The sequence below is a fragment of the Ovis aries genome, chromosome 2 (assembly GCF_016772045.2).
Source record: "Ovis aries strain OAR_USU_Benz2616 breed Rambouillet chromosome 2, ARS-UI_Ramb_v3.0, whole genome shotgun sequence".
NCBI lineage: Eukaryota > Metazoa > Chordata > Mammalia > Artiodactyla > Bovidae > Ovis > Ovis aries.
In genome coordinates, this window is record NC_056055.1 from 143969019 (window position 1) to 143991931 (window position 22913).

Consider the following 22913-nt stretch of genomic DNA (forward strand, 5'->3'; position numbering starts at 1 on the left):
GAAGATAAACCTGACAGGCATTAATTTACTCTAAATATGATAAGCTGAAAATTTGCCTCGTTAACAGCCATTTAAATACAGCTACCATTTTCCAATTCAAGAAACACATGTTAATCAACAGTATCACCATTTCTCACTTGGACTAGGACAACCACCTCCTAATTATTCTCTCTCATCTACGACTGGTTAGCCTTCAGTGGGTTTTCCAGGTTGGAGGCAGGACGATAAATTTAAAATGCAAATGTGATCATGTCCGTAGCTTAAAACTCTTAAGTGGCTTTGGATTGCCTTAGGATGAAGTTCAAAATCCTCAAAATGGCTTATAAAGTCTTTAACAACATACTCTGGTTAACTTCACCTTTTTGGACCATTTGGCCTTGTTGCCAGTATTTCAGCTCTAATAATAATTCACTTTCTCCAACCTGTCTTTTCTCTCTGGACTCTAAGCCCTTTGATGCATGCATGATTTCTTGCAATTTTCTTTTTAGCTTATTTTCCCATAGCACTTACCACCTTCTAAATCTATATTATTTATGTACTTTTTAGGTTTATTAATTATTTTTCATCCCCTGCTGGAAGATTCAAAGGTGGGAATATTTGTTTTCTTTACAGATGTTCCAAGCATCTAGAACAATGCTTTATATCTAATAGGGGCTCAATAAATGTTTGTATGATGAATGAAGGAAACTCTTCCATTTCCACAGTTTAATTATGTTGTCAGTGTCTATTTTCTCTGATAGACTAAAAGCTCCATAAAGCAGAATCATGTTCATCTCATTCACCATTCTATCTCTCCTAACAAACTATCTGGCATATGTGATTAGATGAGAATCAAAATGAGATGAAATTGACCTCAAATCGTCATATAATTTCTTTTTGCTTGCAAGCAACCCAAAAGCCAATTCTAGCTAACTTAAGCACAAAGACATCTGTTGGAAAAATACTGAACTAGTTGATGCAATCTAAAATACAGCTGAAATGCAAAACTGAGGAACAGCAGGAATAAGGACCACTTCTAGATTACGGCTGTAGAAATTCCTTGATGTGTTTTTTTTTTTTTTTTTTTTTTTTTTTAGAGCACCACTGTTACCGGGTTTAAGTCTAGCAACTTCTGAGTCTCACAGTTTAAGATTAACGTTCCAAGGCATGAGCAACCTTTAGCCCATTTTGGGTCAGGTGTCAGTCCTGTGACCATTTACTACAAGGCCACTGGGCAAGGAGCCACCCAATTAGGTATCACTACGAAGAACCTCACTCAGAGGCTTCAATAAGCTCACCGCATTTCAAAGCCAATAGTCTCTCTTTGTCTAGCACTGATTTATCTGATTTTTTCGTTTATTAATATAATCCATGAATTCATCACTTGGCCAGCCTCTTGGTTTGCGATTCCTTTTTCCCTACACTCAAGTGCCCTTTCTACTGTGAAATTCAACTTTAAAATTCTAATAAACATCTTATAATCTTGGATATCTGTTATTCTTAATTAACATATACTATTTATTTCATATCTGTATTAGATGTGAAGAAGCCTCTGGATATTTAAAGAAAAAGTAGTTGCAAAGTAGAAATGTTTCCATCTCTATTCAAAAAGATACTGATAAATTACACTAGATTTTCTATAAGTACAATTATTTTATTTAATGTATTTCTGGAAAAAAATGTCAGAAACCAGAAAGCTGGAAGGTGAAAATAAGTAAGACACTGGATAAAAATGTACAGTTTAATGCCTCGGGAAGGACTGAAGCTAAATTTTGGGTATTTGTTGGAATCTTGTTCATGTTCCTCTCTTTCAACAGACTAAAAATTTCACAGCTTTTCTAGGTAACTCACTGAGTTCTTACTATCCCATTTATATTCATCTTATGTTTAATCCTTTTTTCTTATGACAGTCTGTCCCTATTTTTAATGTTTTGCTATGTATTATAAGGAAATGGCTACAGAAAATATGGCTTAAGAGCATTGTCAATCTCTTAGTTCTGTACAGCAAGTTCTTTGATTTGGAGAAGATTCATTTTAGAGTTGCAAGATTTAGCAAATTAAAATAAAGGACACCCAGTTACATTTTAGATTTAAAAAAATACCATTTGAGATATAAATTTACCTATTATTTGTTGCTCTTCTGAAATTTAAATTTAACTGGGCATCCTGCTTTTCTTCTTACATCCCTAACTGGTGCTCTTGGCTCTTGGTGAAAAAGCAGAATGACTAGGAAATCAAGAAAACATCTACATAAAAGATGCCACCTACCGACTAGAACTGGGGCGTCCCTGATAGCTCAGTTGGCAAGAAATCTGCCTGCAATGCAGGAGACCTTGATTTGATTACTGGGTCAGGAAAATCTGCTGGAAAAGGGACAGGCTACCCACTCCAATACTGTTGGGTTTCCCTTATATCTCAGCTGGTAAAGAACCTGCCTACAATGCAGGAGACCTGGGTTCGATCCTTGCGTTAAGAAGATCCCCTAAAGGAGGGAACAGCTACCAACTCTGGTATTCTGACCTGGAGAATTCCATGGACTGTATGGGGTCACAAAGAGCTAGACACAACTGAGGAACTTTCACTTCACTTCACTTCACTAACTGGAACTACTGCATATGAATATTCCTGTTCTTTACCAATCAGATAAAACCCAGTAAATGAAACATGTAAGGTCATTAGGGTGAATCACGAGTTCATCAAACAACTGAAAAAAAGGTGAGGGGGCGGTGGGAGATAGTTAATAAGTTAAGGGCAAGCCTGCCCTATCACTGATGCTGGAAAAAATGCATTTAAAAGGAAGTAATTCTGCCGTGGCAAGAATTTCTTTATATTGAAATGGGGAGATATTTTCAGTGAGATGCTGTTTCTTCCCTAGCCTGATGGTTCATTTGACCTGCAGGTCCTTAATTCCATGGAGGCTACTTAGACCAGGAGCTATGCATGGTCCTCTCTCAGGAACAAAGAGGTGTGTCTACAGCCCCTCTGCTCAGTTTCACCTGGGTGTATCCTTTGCATTGGTTGCTTGCTAGTTTTGTAGTTAATCAAAATGAGAGTAATCTTTAACTGCAAAGGTCATTAACAAAGACCCTTCTGCCTCTGTGACGTGGCATATATCAAAGGAGCGTGTTAGCTTGCAATGTAACCTGACTTGAAGGATATTTATTCCTGGTTTATCAAAGAAGAAAATAATTTACTTTACATCCTCATCAGATTCTTCCAGCAAGCACAAAAAGCTAAGAAACCATAATAAAGTTCTCTCCCAACGACTCTGATAAGCTAATGCTGTTCACTTCAGTCAGCAATGGGCCCGGAGACCAGGAACCACCAGTGTCAGGATTCAGTTGCACAGAAAAAGCAGATCGTTCTCCTTTACTGTTATGCAGAATGGAAAGCAATTTTGATGTTTCCTCTGGTTGCTTCACCAAATTCAGATGATGAGATGAGAAGCACTGCAAACAGGTTGATGAAAATACTGGTGTATGGCTCTTCTGTGATAGCAGGTGGGAAAAGCTTAGCTGGCAAAACCAAGATTATTCACAATGTCACACTTCATCAACTAGATTGTCTACAGGGCCAGAGAGAGGATGAAGAGGACAGTTGCTCAATTGATGGTGTGCAGGTTTTATTCCAGTACTTAAGAAAAGAGGGCTTGGCTGAAAATATCACACTGTAGTATTTTCTGGTGGGATATCATTAGTTATCAAGATGTGTTCCTGACTGCATGCGTGCTTAGTCACTCAGTCATGTCTGACTGTTTGTGACCCCATGGACTATAGCCCACCAGGCTCTTCTGTTCACGGGATTCTCCAGGCAAGAATCCTGGAGTGGGTTGCCATGCCCTCCTCTAGGGTATCTTTCCAACCCAGGGATCAAATCTGAGTCTCCAACATTGCAGGTGGATTCTTTACCACTGAGCCAGGAGAAAGCCCATCAGGATACAATTTTAAATGAGTTAGTTTAAATCAAAATCTTTTTTTTTTTTTTTTTAGTTTTTTATTTTTAAATTTTACAATCTTTAATTCTTACATGCATTCCCAAACATGAACCCCCTCCCACCTCCCTCCCCATAACATCTTTCTGGGTCATCCCCATGCACCAGCCCCAAGCATGCTGCATCCTGCGTCAGACATAGACTGGCGATTCAATTCACATGATAGTATACATGTTAGAATGTCATTCTCCCAAATCATCCCACCCTCTCCCTCTCCCTCTGAGTCCAAAAGTCCGTTATACACATCTGTGTCTCTTTCCCTGTCTTGCATACAGGGTCGTCATTGCCATCTTCCTAAATTCCATATATATGTGTTAGTATACTGTATTGGTGTTTTTCTTTCTGGCTTACTTCACTCTGTATAATCGGCTCCAGTTTCATCCATCTCATCAGAACTGATTCAAATGAATTCTTTTAACGGCTGAGTAATACTCCATTGTGTATATGTACCACAACTTTCTTATCCATTCATCTGCTGATGGACATCTAGGTTGTTTCCATGTCCTGGCTATTATAAACAGTGCTGCGATGAACATTGGGGTACATGTGTCTCTTTCAATTCTGGTTTCCTCGGTGTGTATGCCCAGAAGTGGGATTGCTGGGTCATAAGGTAGTTCTATTTGCAATTTTTTAAGGAATCTCCACACTGTTCTCCATAGTGGCTGTACTAGTTTGCATTCCCACCAACAGTGTAGGAGGGTTCCCTTTTCTCCACACCCTCCAGCATTTATTGCTTGCAGATTTTTGGATCGCAGCCATTCTGACTGGTGTGAAGTGGTACCTCATTGTGGTTTTGATTTGCATTTCTCTAATAATGAGTGATGTTGAGCATCTTTTCATGTGTTTGTTAGCCATCCGTATGTCTTCTTTGGAGAAATGTCGATTTAGTTCTTTGGCCCATTTTTTGATTGGGTCGTTTATTTTCTGGAGTTGAGCTGCAGAAGTTGCTTGTATATTTTTGAGATTAGTTGTTTGTCAGTTGCTTCATTTGCTATTATTTTCTCCCATTCAGATGGCTGTCTTTTCACCTTGCTTATATTTTCCTTTGTTGTGCAGAAGCTTTATCTTTTGCATCCTGTTTTTTACACCATGAATTTGAGTAATCTTTGTTCTGCCCTAACATTCACACTGCTACTGCCCTTACACTGTTACATGAATCAAACCCTGACTATTGGCTGAAGTTGCTACTAAATAAGATAATTATTATCTTAAGAAGTTGGCATCTGACTTCAATGCCTTGACCACACCATGCCAAACGGTCTCAGAATGCTTATCCATTGCTTTTTTTAAAAGGGGGGATATCTTCTTCCACAATACTAGGCCATTTCTGCCTTAACCCATTTGGCAAGAAATTAATATAGCTGCTGCCAAGAAGATAGGGATTTGGCAATGAATTCACAAGGTAAAATCCTGCAAGGTGTTTCCATGGGGCACCACCAATGTGAAAAATGATACTGGTGGTTTGCCAACTCAAGGAGTACAAGTTAGCCAAATACATTTCTCTTGTCCAGGTGTCTGCTTAAGCCAAAAATGCTGGGAGTGCTCTTGTCTACTGAATATTTTTGTTGGAGAAACAATTGGAGGGTTCCCCAATTATGTACGAATTCCTTATGCCAGAGTTAGCTGTGACCTTGAGTTAAAGGTCTGAGTTACTTTATATTTTTTGAATTTTGACAATTTTGTAGCTTGATGATTTGCAGTTTGAGAATTTAATTAAAGAAATGAATGCTTGCCCCTGAAACAAGCGCACACATGCATACGCCATTTATCCATGGATTTCCTGGTTAAAAACTTCTGCTCTAGTGACTTAATGCCATTTCCTCAGCTTTGGTGGACATCCAGAACTTGAAGGAATAATTGATTGTGAACACATTAGTTTACAGTATCCTAGAAGTCTGAGCATCTGTTACCTCCTGTTCCCTTTACACCAGGGTCATCCCTCTCCTAAGGCAAGGTTCTTTCTCCCCTAGCTTCTTCTGCCACAGGTGCCAAAGAGTGAACTGCATCTCCTGTGGACATTCCTTACTGATTTCAAGGGTTCCTTTCTAAACAGTGTCTGTCTTTCCTAAGATGTAGTTTAGACTGCCTCATTCCCTTTATAATAATGTCAGTCACCATTTGGTGAATATCTATTATGGGCCACTTTGCACCTATCCTCTGTAATCTTTTCCCAAAACCTGCAGGGTAGTTTTAGCAAAGGAAACTGTGGTTTCAGAGATCTAGGTCATTGGTCCAGGAGACCTGAGCCAGACTTTCTCTGAAAAATATTCCCTGACCAGCATCACACTGGGTCTAGTGACCTCCCTACATTCACAGCACAGCACCTGGTTGGTGCACTGAGCAGTATTTACTACACTGCATCAGAATTACTAGTTCACCTGACTGTCACATACTTAACTGAAAGGTTCTTCCTGAACTGAGTATGTATTCCAGTGCCTGTTCAGTAAATGAATGGTCATCAGTTTGGAACCTAATCCTGGATCAGCTACTAACAAGTGGCCTAATTTTAGGTAAGAGGATTATCTCCTCTGGGTCTCAGTTTCCACTTCCATCGAAACAAGGGGCAGGGCATACCTAGTAAGAACAGGCTCTGATGCAGTACAGTCCCCACAACCAAGGAGTAAATGATAAAAGCCTGGCCTCCATCAAAGGTGGGTGCCTCTAACTGTCAGTACTGTCCTGCCTCACTGTGTGCAAACTGCTGCATGCCCTGCTGACAAAGGAATGGAAGCCTACTCCACTTACTAATGCTAAAAGGGTTCTATAGAACCCCAAGAAGTTTTCCATACTACCTGTCATTGGGATTAGTGTCCATATAAGATAGCCAGAACTTGATTTTCAATGCTTTGTAATCCTAAAAACATCGTACATTAATTGTTATTTGGCAACACAATATAATAGAATACATGTGGACAGAAAGCCAAAGTTGTTCCCTAAAGTTAACTTTCAGGATGCATTTTCAGTTAGCAAAAGCAGAGAGACCCAACCAGGAACATGATAAGGCTTTTAAAACTGTTGAAAACTGATCAAGTGCCTGTTGTAAGCCTATTTTTCCTACCCCAACAACAAAAGTACCAATGAAAAATTTATTTTATATGCTTCTATTAAGACTTAGTCTAATTTCTTGGACTTCCCACATCAGGGGGAAAAAAAAAAAAAAAAGGACCACACAAATGTGAAAGAATTTAGAATTATTACTGCAGCACTGGAAGTTAACATTTTTTTCTCCTGAGCACTTAAGAAGTTTCTCTTCAGTCATTTAGAAATTTTCTGACTAAATAATAGAGTAGTCAGAATAGATCAAAAGATATTTGAGAGATATGACATCCTTTTCCTTCAGAAGAATCATGGGAGTAGACTGAAGTGAAAGATCTTTTAAAAACACTTCCTTGTAAAGTACCCTAAAGTGGACATCATAATAAATATGGTCAAACTTCAGGACCATACCCATCTAAGCACTGGGATCCTGACAAAGATACTGTGCAAAAAAAAATTAAGAAGATTTGAAAACTTAGAATAAGTAGAAAAAGTACTTAACATGTTCTTGAAAATGATCACTACCTTAGGCAAGATATAGATTTTTTTACTATCGAAGGCAGATAGTAAATAGTTATTCAACCTGCAGCTGACATTGCATGAAGCAGCAATTAGTAAAAATAATTTACAGAGTAAGATTAAATACCTGAATTTTCAAGTCTCAGAGAAGATTCTCCTGGCATAAATTAAAATCATTCACAACAGAAATAAATCACACCAAACTCATACAATCTTTTAAAACTTGGAAACCCACTATTGAGAAAAGTTCCATCATTCAAACAAGTTCCACAAAAGCAGAATCATGATATCCCCCACCCTCCACCACCAATTTATCCAACACTTGCTACTCACGTATAGTCATCACAGAACACTTTTATGTATGCTGTTAAAATAATTTTTAAGTAAAAAAGATGTAGATATATTTCTTAGATTTCTTTTGAAAAACCTTGTGGCTAAATCAATTGATGCAGTATTTCTAGACATCATTCTGATACAGAGGAAGTTTTAAACAGCAGTGGGTCCATGAATATTTTTTTCATGATTTAAACAAATTAGCGCTTTTAAGTCATGAGGCAGAACTGGAATCCTGCTCTACAACAGCATTGGATCAGCAAACGTTTCTTGGGCACCGAACATGAGCCATGCTCCCTCTATAACTGAAAGGTCCATATGTTAGGGGAAGCACACTGACTGAAACCGCCCACTCTGGCCAGGCACCATAGTAACCATTTGCATGAGTTGTTTTATGACAGGAGGTCCTGGTAAGCAACAAGGAACTAATAAGCCTCCACCAACCGGAGGAGTTCAGGAAAGGTCAAAAGGAGACACCACATGTCCAACATCCTCCCATAATCCTTCTCTCTGGCATCCATTTTGGCTGAGCAAGGCATATACCACACCGAAGGACTCTGAATCAGAATGATTGGCTGAAGACAACCCGGAAACAAATCCCATCAGCATAAAACCCGAGACTGCGAGACATGTGGCAGAGCTGTTCTCCTGGGTTTCCTTACCCTACTGCTCTCTGCCTGGGCGCCCTTTCCCAATAAAATCTCTTGCTTTATCAGCACGTGTCTCTTCCGACAATTCATTTCCGAATGTTAGACAAGAGTCCAGTTTCGGGCCCTAAAGAGGTCCCCCTTCCTGCAACACATAGTCTATGGATAAACCAGGAACTTTGGGTGGAAAATGAACAACTAATGCCTTAATTGTACAAAGTCAACATGGAAAAGAAAAAAAACAGTAGAGCAAAGCCTTAAAAATGAAAACCTTTAAAGCAACAAAGGATATAAAACAAGAGAATTTTAAAAAAGCATATATTACTACATTTGTGAGGATTTTGTGGATATTATACTTCTAGTTGGTAGGACTATGAAACCACATATATTTTGAATTTGATGACTATGGTGGCTGCCACCTCTACTGTCCCATCTGAATATAAGGTAGCAACGGCCCAGTACTTCCTAGGTATGACCTCTAAGAAACTCCTAGTGGGTTTCTATCTTTGGAAAACATGTCTTCATTGAAATCTTATCAAGAGTGTTGTAACTATAGACTTAAGCTGAACTTGTCATATGAGGACCAGGGAACCAACTCCTGCAGGTTGAAAAATATTACTAATTTATTACTATCAGTTCAGTTCAGTTCAGTTGCTCAGTCGTGTCCAACTCTTTGAGACCTCATGAATCGCAGCATACCAGGCCTCCCTGTCCATCACCCAAATTCATGTCCATCACCCAAATTCATGTCCATCGAGTCAGTGATGCCATCCAGCCATCTCATCCTCTGTCGTCCCCTTCTCCTCCTGCCCCTAATCCCTCCCAGCATCAGGGTCTTTTCCAATGAGACAACTCTTCGCATGAGGTGGCCAAAGTATTGGAGTTTCAGCTTCAACATCAGTCCTTCCAATGAATACCCAGCACTGATCTCCTTTAGGATGGATGGGTTGGATCTCTTTGCAGTCCAAGGGACTCTCTAGAGTCTTCTCCAACACCACAGTTCAAAAGCATCAATTCTCTGGTGCTCAGCTTTCTTCACAGTCCAACTCTCACATCCATACATGACCACTGGAAAAACTATAGCCTTGACTAGATGGACCTTTGTTGGCAAGGTAATGTCTCCGCTTTTTAATATGCTACTACTATAGTTACCACTTTTAATGCTCATATTCTGTGCCAGGCATGCATCATACCATTTTGTTTTCATAAAAGCTCTTTGATATAGATACAATTATTTCCACTTTGCAAATGAAGATGAGGCTTACAGTTTTCAAGTACTCTGTCCAGGGCCACATGGATTGTAAATGGCAGACCATGCTTTAGAAGTGATGCCAGGGTTGGAACTTAAAGGTAAACTCCCAAACACCATGCTATTCAGTCTTTTCATGCTCCACAATATAGTGTGAACTCACACTCTTTAAAACTACATCATAAAAGCACTTACTTATCAAGAAAACAATGTACAACATTTTCCTGATTTTTCAGTTGTTCATGAATTGCCCTAGATTTACAATGTTTTGTTGTATTAGACAAAATTACCCAGGCTTGTTAAAGTAGTTCTCAGGCATTTTTAAATGCTAGTGGGCAAAAGAAGACCATGATATGGAAATTTTCCCCAGCACTTTGGACTATTCTAATTCTTACAGAATGAGAAGCAACATTTCTTCAGCTCCTCAAAAATCTTCAGAATGTAAGAGACCATCTATTAATGGGTATGATATTAACCACTGTATGTGTCTTAACATATACACTATACTAGTGAATTTTGAAGAAATAGGGATTGATGGCTCTGTTGTCTTACTTTTCTTGTATATGACTGGGGGAATATTAGGTGTGCACACGTGTGTACATGCATGCACACACACAAATAACTAAATAATGCATTTCTAAATGAATATGTGCATTCATAAGCTTACATGGAGATGAGAGATTGCCTGAGTAATAATTAGCATGGTGGTAGAAGGTGGTGTACCTAAAAGTCCCAGGATTCAAGAATAAAATAGACCACAACTCCTGAAATTGGTAAGAATAGGTATATGCACCAGTGTTTAGTCAAACGCCACCAAGATAATTGGTCTGTGTGTTTTCTTTGGTATACTTGTTAGAAACTCCTAATTTTCCTGTTAGAAAAAGTACTTTCGAATCCCTGTTGGTGATTTAGTATGACAGATTCTCATTGCAGCAACCAAAATCAATTTCTCATTTATCTGGAGTTCCAACATGATTTTAAATATCCTAAATGTAAGAAAAACGAAGACAAATTCTACGTCTCTGTGCTGAGTATACTACATATCTGCATGTGTCAGAAGGTCAGCAATGGGGTAGTATAGAGGGATGTTTACCTCTCCCCACTTTGCCCACCAAAGTCTAAGCTATATGGAATTTAATGTAAAATAAAGTGCATATACTTCATTTTTAATTACTGTCAGATAAGGAGTAATTATTAATTACTAAAATAATAAATATAAAAGGAGAAAAGAAAGAGTAAAATATAAAAGGCACATAAAGTATATAGAAAGCATATAAAGCTATATGCTAAAAAGTATATAATAGCAACACTATTTAGTACTGGACTTTCCTGTAGCTCAGATGGTAAAGAATGTGCCTGCAATGCAGGAGACCCGGGTTCAATCCCTGTGTCAGGGAGATCCTCTGGAGAAGGGAATGGCAACCCACTCCAGTATTCTTGCTTGAAGAATCCCATGGACAGAGGAACCTGGTGGGCTACAGTCTGTGGGATTGCAAAGAGTTGGACATGACTGAGCAACTAACACTGTTTAGTACTGGGGTACAGTTGAGTAACAGTGTTATCATTTGCTATAAGTCGGTGTAATGGTGGAAATAATGATTCTTATGCCATGAAGAAGGGCCTAAACTGATTTCCACTTTGCTCAACAAAGCAGAATGATATGTACCATATCTTACTTCCATGAAACCAATTATCATTAAAGAAAAACTGGCCATTTAAGTTATAAACTTTACATATTTGGAAAATTGGTTAATTTAGTAGATTACTTTCCAACTGTCCTAGACAAAGTATTACTATAATGTTGCCATCTGTCTAATAATATGGAATAAAAATAAGACCTTTAAAACCATCTTACAATTTTGTTATCCTTATACTCTTCAACAAAATTAATACAAGTCTATTTACATTTTAGAATAGCCAATAAAAATGCAATCATTTGCTTTGTTTCCTAAGAAATGCCAGGTTAAGATGAAAAAATGTGATTGTTTTGAATACTCAATTATTTTGAACATTTTCCATCTATATGTTGTAATTTTATTCTTCTTTCTTTTTCATAGGCACCAGAAGTTCAGGAAAAGAACACATATATTGATAATACACCCTAAAACCTACACACACAATTTTGAGACAACAACAGCTATTTGTAGATTTTAGATTATGCTCCATCCTGCTAGACTGAGTACAACATGTTTGCCCTAAAATCTTTTCCAAGCTTACAATATGGTCTCTAGTTTCAAATGATGACAAAGACAGATTGGTAATCAGAAAGCAGGAAATTAATTTTTGAAAAATCCGTAAAGATTTCTTTGAAGTCTGATATAATACCACCTCTTAAAGTACACTAAGTGTATCCTTCAATGATTTGTTTTTACTTTACTCTATCTACTCTTAACTTTCTAAATTTAATTTTATTTGCATTTACAGAAATGCATTTTTCTATATGCATTTAAGTGTCCAGACTATGAACTTACTAGGTACCTGCTGCTGAGATTTGTATGGAAGCTGTATGGTTCAAGCAAATGCAAAAAAGACTTCAAAGTTTTGAGTGAATTTGCATAGAGACATAAATTCTCCAGGATATTCAAAGCCATAAATTTGCTGCGGGACATATATAGCTCTCTCGTGGCTCACGAAAGCACAACAATTCTCTTTATTTCACATTTGTCTATTACCACATTTTCTACAAGAATCTTCACAGGCGCTCCTTCTTTGCCCGCACTGTTGTTATTTCTATATTCAGAATGTGCTAATGGGTAGTAGCAGTTGCATTTACAAAGTTAATAGTACTGGACAGGCTAAATGAACTTTAAACCTAGTTCTTTCCTCTTCCCTGTGCCCTGCCTGTAACACACGTAGAGGATTGGTAGGTATAAACTCTGGGCATGACCTGAGCTAAAAGTAAAGAGGTTTGCTTTTCAAAATTGTTGGATAAAATATAGCTGACTGTAAGAAAGACTTTATTTGGCTGTTTGAAATACATGTATGCATGTAGTATGTAAGCATACATATATAATATATACATATCATATATATTATATATAACATATAAATATATAAAATATATGTAAATATGTATTTCAAAACAATTATATACCTATATATAAAACAAAAGTAACCAAATATGTTGTTTGGACCAAAGGACAGCATTTTCCATTCAACATAAAAAGGAGTGATTGATTTAAAATATACCCCCTTAAGCTCATTACTGAAAGTTACAAAAGAGAGTTTAGAAGAAAATGGCAGTTTATTTGTTTTTACAAAACTCATACAAAATATGAGTATCTTTTCCTAATTTAATCTCAGGATCCTGGATAAATGTCAGAATGTCCCCGTAGAGTGATAAAGGATGAGAATCTGGCCCTAAATGACTACTATGAAGTGATTTCATAAATATTTACAATACTTGTCCTTCACTGTTTTAAATGGCCATTCTCTTGTTTTGGTCTGCCCTCCATGCTCCCCGTACCCCATTTTAAAATAAAAGATATTAGTGCCAAACTACCAAATCTTGATAATCATTATAATAAAATTAATGCCCCCCTTTTCAATGTAAAAGAAAGTAATTATCTAAACATGTGCTAGCTCTTTGTAGGTAAGGTTCTTAAAATTCACTCAAAATATCTTAGGCAAATATGAAAGCATAAAGTAATTTCACGATGAAACATTATTTTGCCTCTTCATCTTTCCAACTTATTTTCATATACATATACTTATAAGGTAAACATATAAATATTTGATGCAAATTACAATAACATTTTTCCCCATCAGCACTGTAACTGCTGAATTGATATATTTGAAAATTATAATGACATAGATAGTCTGATCATGCTGCTTTAATTAAGTTTATTTAAAAATATGCTTTTTAAATAAAAAAGCAATATGAACAATAAAAGTAAGGACACATTTGTTTGGTTCAGGTCAGACTTTACTATGATGTAATCACACATTTTACGAAAGTGTGAAATTTAGTCCATGGAAAAAGACTTTTTTCCTGCCTGTGACATTTATGAGGTTCACTTCACAATCTAGACTTAACTGAAAGGAAAAGTCATAGGAAGCTGAACATGTTGAGTTCAAAATAGCATTATCCAAAAAGTCCCAAAGAAAATTAATAACAATTATGAAAATTAAAGGATTTAAAGGATGCAACCCCCAAATAAGAAATTATTTCTTTGATAAGGTGTTTAGTAATGAAATGCAGAACGAAGACTCTCCACAATGAATCCTCTCTTAAAAGGAAACGAACATATAACTTATTGAAACTGTCCTTATGGTATCATGTGGGTTATGAACAAAAGAACTCCATTATTTAGTTCCAGATACCTCACGACAATCTTAGGTTCTTATTTAAAACAAAATTATTAAAAATGTGAAAATCCTCTAAAACTTTAAAGTCTTGACATTCAACTAGATGTTTCAACCGAGATACCTCCCTGCAATCAAAAACTTTCTCCCAAATAGAATTATTTAGAATCCCCAATCCAATTTTTTTCTCTCATGGCATTATTCCACTGGAACAAAATACCCACGTTTCAAATTGAGTCAACATTAAGAAGATTAAATAAACTAGTTAAGGGAAGGTGAAAATCGAGAACACCCTGCCTATTTCCACAATGAATTAAAATAGCCAATCCTCATCGGTGTCTTTTATAGAAATAAAATCAGGCGCATCACGAAATCTGTCACCGTACCTGCGTGCACTTTAAACGACTACGGCACACACGCTGTAAGATCTTCACTCTGAGACATAAAGCACACTTCATGTAACTGCTGCAAAACACTGCTGCAGAGGAGCCCAGTGCATTTTTTTCGGGCAACTGATCCAGCTTTCCACCAGCCCTGTGACCTTTGAACTCCCTTCTGCCCCCCCTCCTCTCGCTTCTGCAGTCAAAGCCTCGGAGCTGGTCTCATTTGCATAAGGCTCGGGCAGCCCTCCAGCAGCTGAAACGGAATGCTGGGTAAGGAATTGTGGAACTGCAGTTCTGCCAGAATACCTGAATCACCCGAGAACTGGAATCCGCGAGAGGGGGTGGGCACCGACTGCGCCGGGCTGCCCGTATCACAGCCCCACCCCCAGGCCCCCTTGTCTATTAATGTATAAGTGTTTTTAACTCTTTGTTTTAGAGCCCTGCTTTCCCCTTCCCCACCAAAAAGAAGCTGTCAGCCGCGACTATGGTAACCAAGGAAACCCAAATAGTCAAATACTTCATTTAAATACATGTGGAAGGCCAATTTAAAATTTTCATTAACTCCTCTTGTTTTTGAAACATAGCTATTTTCCCCCCTTGGAAGGCACAGTGCACGCATAATCAGGAACATAGGCTATTTCTTTTTGTTGTGGTTTAAACAGCATCTTACAAGCATTGAGTCACTATACGAATACATGAAGTCACTGTGGTAATTCTATAAAATGTTAAATGCGCCCTAGTGCCTTAAGATCATCCTAAATGGTGTCCGAGAAATTAATTGTAAAGAATTTAGGTCCCACGATGCCTTTAAAATAACACAGCAATAAAAATGTAGAGCAAAGTTAAACTATGTGTTTTGATCCAAAGATTCATGCAGCAGTAACGCTTGTCTCTCTTTGGCAGAGATGTTCAGTGTTGTGCTATTATTTGCTAGAGTTATTTCTTCCCTTGTCTTCCTACACACAGCAGTCTCTCTATTTAAAACACAAACTCTCTTGCTCATAAACCTAAGTGATTATTTTCTAGGTACAGAAGGTCATGTATACATATTTTTATAAATACCCATGAAGGCACATATTCTTTTCTAAATGGTGAGTCAATGGAAGTATGCATCATCACATAATTAATCCATTCTTCTTTTTAAAATTAAGCTAATTTGTTTTCTCCTTTAATGAGTGAATAATATTTATGAAATAAAAGGTTTAATGCAATAAAGAAATATAACATGAAAAATAAAAGGCACACAACAGATTAATATAGATATATGTTATTTTATAAAATATAAAATGCATTGTTCTGGGAGATAGCATTATTAACATTTTAAAATTTTCTTGGTTTTAAAATTTGTTATTTAATTAACTATGTTAAATCTCTTGTAGTACACTAAAAGATATCAATAAATTTTGAATGATATATCATCTAATTCATAAGACACAAACTATTGCAGTACAGAATTTTTTAATCATGGAAAAATAAGTGTGAAGATTTTTATTTGAGCTATTTGTTAGTATTCTCCCATAAGTTATTTCTGCATTATAGAAGGTTAGAAATTACTAAATGATTTTTTTAACCCATGAATTTTTAAATAGGATAAATAACTTTTCAGTTTACTATAATCATATAAACATTTCTCTATCACATCTGACTACATCAGCCATTTAATTGAGTTGGGTCAATTCAAGTGCATCCTTCATATTACACACTGTAAATATCTTGCAAAGTTTTTAAGGCAAAATACACATCAGCCCATCCTAATTTAAATCCAATCAAACACAAGGAAGTGTTGGAGTAATTTATAAAATCACTGACCTGTTCAAATAGCAGTAGTCTTAGTCCTTGCACTCTTTTTTCATTAGAATCCAAAATAAATTGATTAACATTTTCTAATGTGTGTCAGCATCACCGAAGGCACTGTTCTTCCTGGTTCAGCGGAATCTTCTGAAATTTGCCAGCCCTGTGTTTTATTGCTGGTACCGTATGCTTTATTGTTCAGCGACAAGAGCTTCACTCTGCACAAAGACTCATTACCTACTGCTTGCTGCACGGCATCAGCCTCACTGAGGCTGCCTATATGTGATCACATGGGAGTTTTGTCTGAGAAAGCCAGGCATGCCACTGACTTCACTGTGTCTATGGATATTTTTATCAGCTGAGGTCTGCTAGGAGGAAGGAATAACAGATTAGGGAGCTGCTCTAAGTCATTAATGCAGCACAACTTATGGAAATCCCTTCACAAGATTTTTTTTTTTTATTATAGAAAACATTTGAGCAGGAATTCAAAAGAACTTCACTAGATTTCATTTTAATAAGAGGCTGGAAAATAATTTAAGGAAGGGGAACTAAGGAAAAAGCTGTTTCCCACCTTTTGCTTTCTGAAAGTACTTTTGTACAAATGTTATTAAAGAACCTTGCTGAACTGAATGATTTGACAGTATGTTTAACCTTTAGATTGCTGGTCTTTCTTTTTCTTGGTTGTTTTCTAAAGGATAAGTCACTGTTTCCCTCAAAATCGCCTCAATGAAAATCTCAGTCACTAACAGATAAGATCTATGAATAAAAATCGAGATGTTCTAATTACTTTTGATAAAGTAGATGAGAGTGAGTGTCTTTTATTGATGTATATAAGTAAGGTAGATTAATTTATCTTCACAAAAGATGACACATTCCTAGAAGAGCTGACTTAAAAGAACAATGAAGATTTCAATTTAAAGATCTAAAGGGCATGTGGTTCATATTAATTCTTAAAATCGCAGTAACTTATTTTAGACAGCTTACCTCAATAAAGCATATGGTTTACCTTATCTGATTTCAGTGTTAACAAGTAGTTTCAAAGCTGACTACTCAACATTTATAGTAATTTTTCTCTTATGTAAATATTAAATTAATACACATACATATATACACATAGGTATAGTCAGATTATCTTTCCAAAGTATATTTTAAAATAATTACCTAAAATTGCTTCTCAAAATTTGAAAGTGGATAGTGGATTTCCAAATGAAAAAGCTATTTAACAATTGGAAGTTGATGAAAAAATAAACTTCTTCTCTCTTTAATAATCTAAATTGAATTGGTAATTGAAAGCTTGTTTCTTGTTAATCTCAATGGAAATCTTAGGACAAATACATGCAATGTGCAATGAAGAGCACAGAAGTAAAAGTCAGTCAGAAAACCATAAATAAATGTCAGAAAATAAATTTTTCTGTACAGTTAGAGATATAGAACATTTTAATAATGCCTGTAAGTAATATAGTAATCCTAAAAATAGTAAATCTATATACCTGTTAAACTTTTCATTAATGAGAAGTTATTTTTTGGAAATAATTATAATTTAAAATTTTTCTGTGTCAGCTGAAACTTTAAAAAATAATTTAAAGCCAAAATAGGCATGTGTGGCTAAATAGCCAGTCTCTACATATGATGATTTAACATCATTCTTTATAATATTTTTTGTAGTCTTAACATTGATTTAGAATGTTTCATGATTTAAGTAAATGCCTTTTCATGGGTTTTTCTTAACCTTGAAAAAATATTCAGATATGTTTCAAATACCACCATTTTAATGTATTTGTTCCAAAATGCTCATGTTCATTTTCCCCTGCAAACAAGAGACGCGTTAAAGCTAGAAAACCTTGGGGCATTAAAAGAAAAAGGAAAACAAGGGTTTCTGGCTTACAGTGTAATTCTGGGTTCTTAAAGATATGCATATTGTAGCTAATATCTTTGATGATGTCATCATGTTAATGTACAAGGAAATAAACAAAAGGCAGCCATTTTTCTGTTACTGCATCACTTCAAAAACAGTGAAATAAAATGGTCGCCAAATGGAAAAAAAGAATCAGCAGAAAACCAAGTTACTTTCAAATTTTGGGGAGAGGGAGGGGCAAAGGTTGTGAACTTAGAAATAAAATTCCATATATATGAATTTTGTGTGAATGTATATAAAGAAATGATTTATAATAATAAAGAACTATAAATAAAAACAAAGGATGTAGAAATAGAAAGCAATTTAAACAAATTATCAGTAAAGTAATATCTCCAATGGAAAGACTATAGTCTGTAAACAATGTATTAAATGTAAAAGCTTATTGAATTCATTAATGTTGAAAAAGGTATTTAAAGATGGACAACAGAGTTGGAAAGATCTAGGAAAAAAACAAAATGATCATGAAACAGTATATAAGCTTCCCAGGTCTACTATTGTCTTAAATGACCTTGGTGAATTATTCTATCATCTTATGCCTTATTTGTCAAGTCTGCAAATAGGAACAGAAAAATCTTTGGAAAACATGTCATGGAAATAAATAGCAATATTTTTATACTTCAGTTCTCTAAATAAGTTTTAACCAAGCATTGTCAACTAATATTAGTAAAATAAGGAGAAATGATGTAAAATTCTAATGAATAGTTAAGAGAATTTTCAAATGCATTATCCTAATAGCAGAGATAAACAGTTCTAGTAAGTAGATAGGACTTTCTGAAACAAGAGGTGATTTTTTCCCTAATACCTGCAGAAAATAAACTAGAAATGAATTTAGTAAGTAATTTGAAATGAATCTCAAAATTGCCTCAGGATTAAAACAAATTACAAAATATACCCGTCCTGCCAATCAAAATTCTGTAACTTGGTCAGGGACATGACGAGAGAATTACAGCAGTTTCTGATTCTCACACAATGAACAGCAATGCCTCTGCTTATATAACAGGTTCATCAGCCAAGAGTTCTTTACATTTGAAATTACTAGAGAAACACAAGATCACAGCTTAAAGAAGGAAATTCCATCCAAGATTAAAAGAAAATTTTAATTTGCTTTGTATATGGAAAGCTGTGAATTCAAAAAAGATATGTCAATTCTTATTATTGACTCTTACTAGCTTGAATTTTCTCTGATGACAAAGAGGCATAATAGAATCATTTTGTTTGCCCCTAGAATCATTTTGTTTGCCCCTCTTTTCTAGAAAATAACTAAAGCTTGTCAGAAGTAATCCAGAATGTTTGCTATCCAATTCATTCAGTTACTTGGATATAGACACGCCAAGTGAATGGTCCCTTGAAAATTCTACCGCATGAAGAAAGATGAAGATTAACAGATACCATCATCTGCATTAACTAGAACCGTATTAATTGGCACATACACACACATACATACACACACACACACACACACACACACATATATATACTGGCATATACCAGTATGTCATGTTAGATGTATCCTTGATAAGGCTGTATTTTCAAGGTACCTTCACCCTTCTTTACAGTATATTCAAAGAAGTCAATAAGTTGGCCACGTCAATGTCAAAATTCAGGACTAACTCAATTCAATTCAACAAACATTTGAGAGTTTACTATGTACTAAGATTGAGAGAGTTGCTAGGGATATAAAAATGAAAAATACACTGTACACAAGAAGATTATAATCTATCTAGCTAAAAAATAAAAGTTGCTTAGCAAGTTATGGGAGGAGTAGTACAATAGAGATATGTTTTCTACAGTTTGACTATTTTATTGACTTAACATGTATTTTAGGTACAATGAATATAATTTCTTTTCAATATTGTTTCATAAAATCAGAAAATCATTTATTAAATGTCATATCCAGATGTCTATATCTATCCAGATGTACATATCTATAGATATGTATTAGCTACATATTCCTGTGGTATCCTTCTCATCAAGAGGTTGAATTTAATTTCCCTTGCCTTCATTCTAAGTTAGCCTTAATGATTTGCTTAACCAATAGTGGCTGCACAAGTGATGTTTTGGAGATTTCAAGGTTAGTTCCTAAGAAACTATAAAGCTTCCACTCTAGCCTCTTAGAGTCTCTTGAGTCTTCCAGGAGCCTTGAGTTGCCATGTGAGAGGAATAACTACACTAAGACTGTCACAAAGAAGCCAGATAGTAGCACTCTGATCAAATGATCTGAACTGAGCCCAGGATTCTGGCCATTCCTGATGCCTAACCCATATGTAAAGCCATCATGAACCCTCCAAATCTACCTATCCACCAAAGGTGTATCGTGAAGTTACCCTAGTTGTTACTATGGGGCAAGAATCATTGAGCTGAGTTTTTCTCAAATTCTTGTCCTAAATAATTCAAAAGATGCAATAAAATGGTTGCTGTTTTAGGCACTAAGTGTTGTGGTAGTTACTCAGATATTGATAACTAGAACCTTTTTACATGTGTAGGACAAAGACAACATAATAAACATAAAAGTACAAGAAAGGGCAGTCTAATATATATATATACACACACACACAAATACATATATATATATACACACACATACATGTTTCCCAGGGAGTGCTAGTGGTAAAGAATCCACCTACAGTGCAGGAGACTTAAGAGACAGGGGTTCGATCCCTGGGTTGGGAAGAGCCCCAGAAGGAGGGCATGACAACCCATTCCATTATTTTTGCATGGAGAATCCCGTGGACAGAGGAGCCTGGTGAGCTACAGTCCATAGGGTTACAAAGAGTTGGACATGACTGAAGTGAGTTAGCATGCACACATTCAGTGAAATGGATGAATTTAATAGATTCATTAAAAGAAAATACAATTTAGGAAGGTGGAGAAAAAAGAAAAAAAAAATTCAGAGCATGTCCAAGCACATGAAGACTGAGTTATTCAAGAAGAGTGTATTGCAGAAATGGGGTATCTGAACTAACAGAGAAGAGACTGCTTCACTAGCCAGAAGAAAAGGGAATTCCCAGTAATGGCACTTTGGGAAAATCCCAGAAACAGAGGCAATAGCTTTACTATAATAAGAGGAACTTTGAGGAAGCTTGGGTGGCAGGAGATTTAGGCATGTGCTGGGAGGTTAAAGGAGAAAAAAGGAAGTCTGGTGCCCCTTCTTAGAGTGTGATGAAGTGCACAGATTTTGTGCAACATAGGAGACACTGGGAAGTGCCCGAGGCATAGAAAAGGAGGTATGGTCAAAGTGATGAATAAGTGATGGTCAACGGTGGCAGGAGAGGAGCAAGGCAGCAGGGAGTCTGAGGAAGAGGAGATACGGAGAAATGATGAAACCCTGGCAACTGAGGAATGAAGAGAAAGGAATTCATCATAAAGAAGGAAGGAATTTTAAATTGGTGGGATAAGCCAAGCTCTCTGATTTATTACGTTACATTCAACAGTTCTGTGATTTAGTTACAAATTATATATGACCAGTATAGAGCATCTAACTAGCTTTGTTAAACAGATTTAGTGATTTCATGGGTAGTTTGATTTGTATTGGCCTCAGTTTGTCTTTCAAATATTGTGAAAATTGGTTTACATCAAATTTTGTTAACATTGTGTTTGGGAGCTTACAAAAGACTAAAACAGGCTCTTCCTTAAATAGGAAAAGTACATAGAGGAGACCACTTATGTTTCTTTCTGCTGTTTGATTCCTAACTTGGGAAAATAAAAATGTCTTAATTCTGCAAAGATTAAAAAGGTAGATACTTTTGGATAATGCAAACTAAGACACCCCCGAAACCACACACCATTACCTATCAAAGTATACAAGTCTACTAGAGCTTTATATTTCTGATTCTTCATTCTATTTGGATACTAGACTGCCAAAGTATCAGATGCTAGGTTAAGCAGCCAGTGAACAGCCACGCAGAATGATGCAGGTTAAATGGTAGGTATTGCTATAATTGCTGCTGCTGCATATACAATATGTATATAAATCATCTGAACACGGCTGCAAAGAAGTCTTTATGCAAAGTGACCCAGAGAGGAAAGTATCCAGGTTTTCCCCTACCCTTCTTTCTCTTTATCAGCACAAAGGCATTAGAAAACAGCATTTATCCAGAGAAAAGAGTAAATGAAGCAAACATCCTCTCTGAGAACACAAAGGATACATTTATTTCTTAGTGACCATCAACTTTGATTATAAGGATTTCTTTTTATGCTGAATTAGATGTCTAACATGGGACCAAAAATATGGAACTGAGCAGGTAAAAAAAAGAAAAAGAAAAAAATAATAATTTAATAGGACCAGTGGCTTTTCCATATCAACGGGAAGGTTATATCATAAGTAAAAGAACTATCAGTGGTAAAGAATCTGCCTGCCAATACAAGGAGACACAGGACATGGGGGTTCAATCCCTGGGTCAGAAAGATCCCCTGGAGAAGGAAATGGCAACCCACTCCAGTATCCTTGCCTGGGAAATCCCATGGACAGAGGAGCCTGGCAGGCTACAGTCTGTAGGGTCTCAAAGTCAGACATGACCAAGTGAGTGAGCATGCACACAAAAGAGCTATGACACTGCTTTGGGGTTCAAGACAGGGAGGAGTTTCTTATGTTTTATTTCACTAACACAAGTCTGTAGGTACTTCACTAGATTGAATCTACTCTGATTTATATGAGACATACAGAAATAGTTTTAGCATATTATTTACCTGGGTTCATTCATTCATTCACATATTCATTTTACATTCACTGACTACTATATGCTCAGAATCTGATTCAGTGCTCTGA

The 22913-nt window shown here is 36.3% G+C and overlaps 1 protein-coding gene across 1 annotated transcript in view; it reads right to left on the bottom strand.

The window, feature by feature from the left end:
* The window catches only part of CSRNP3 (cysteine and serine rich nuclear protein 3), a 210654-nt gene that overhangs the window by 89419 nt on the left and 98322 nt on the right, over positions 1–22913 (bottom strand). The gene's annotated exons all lie outside the window — the stretch shown is intronic.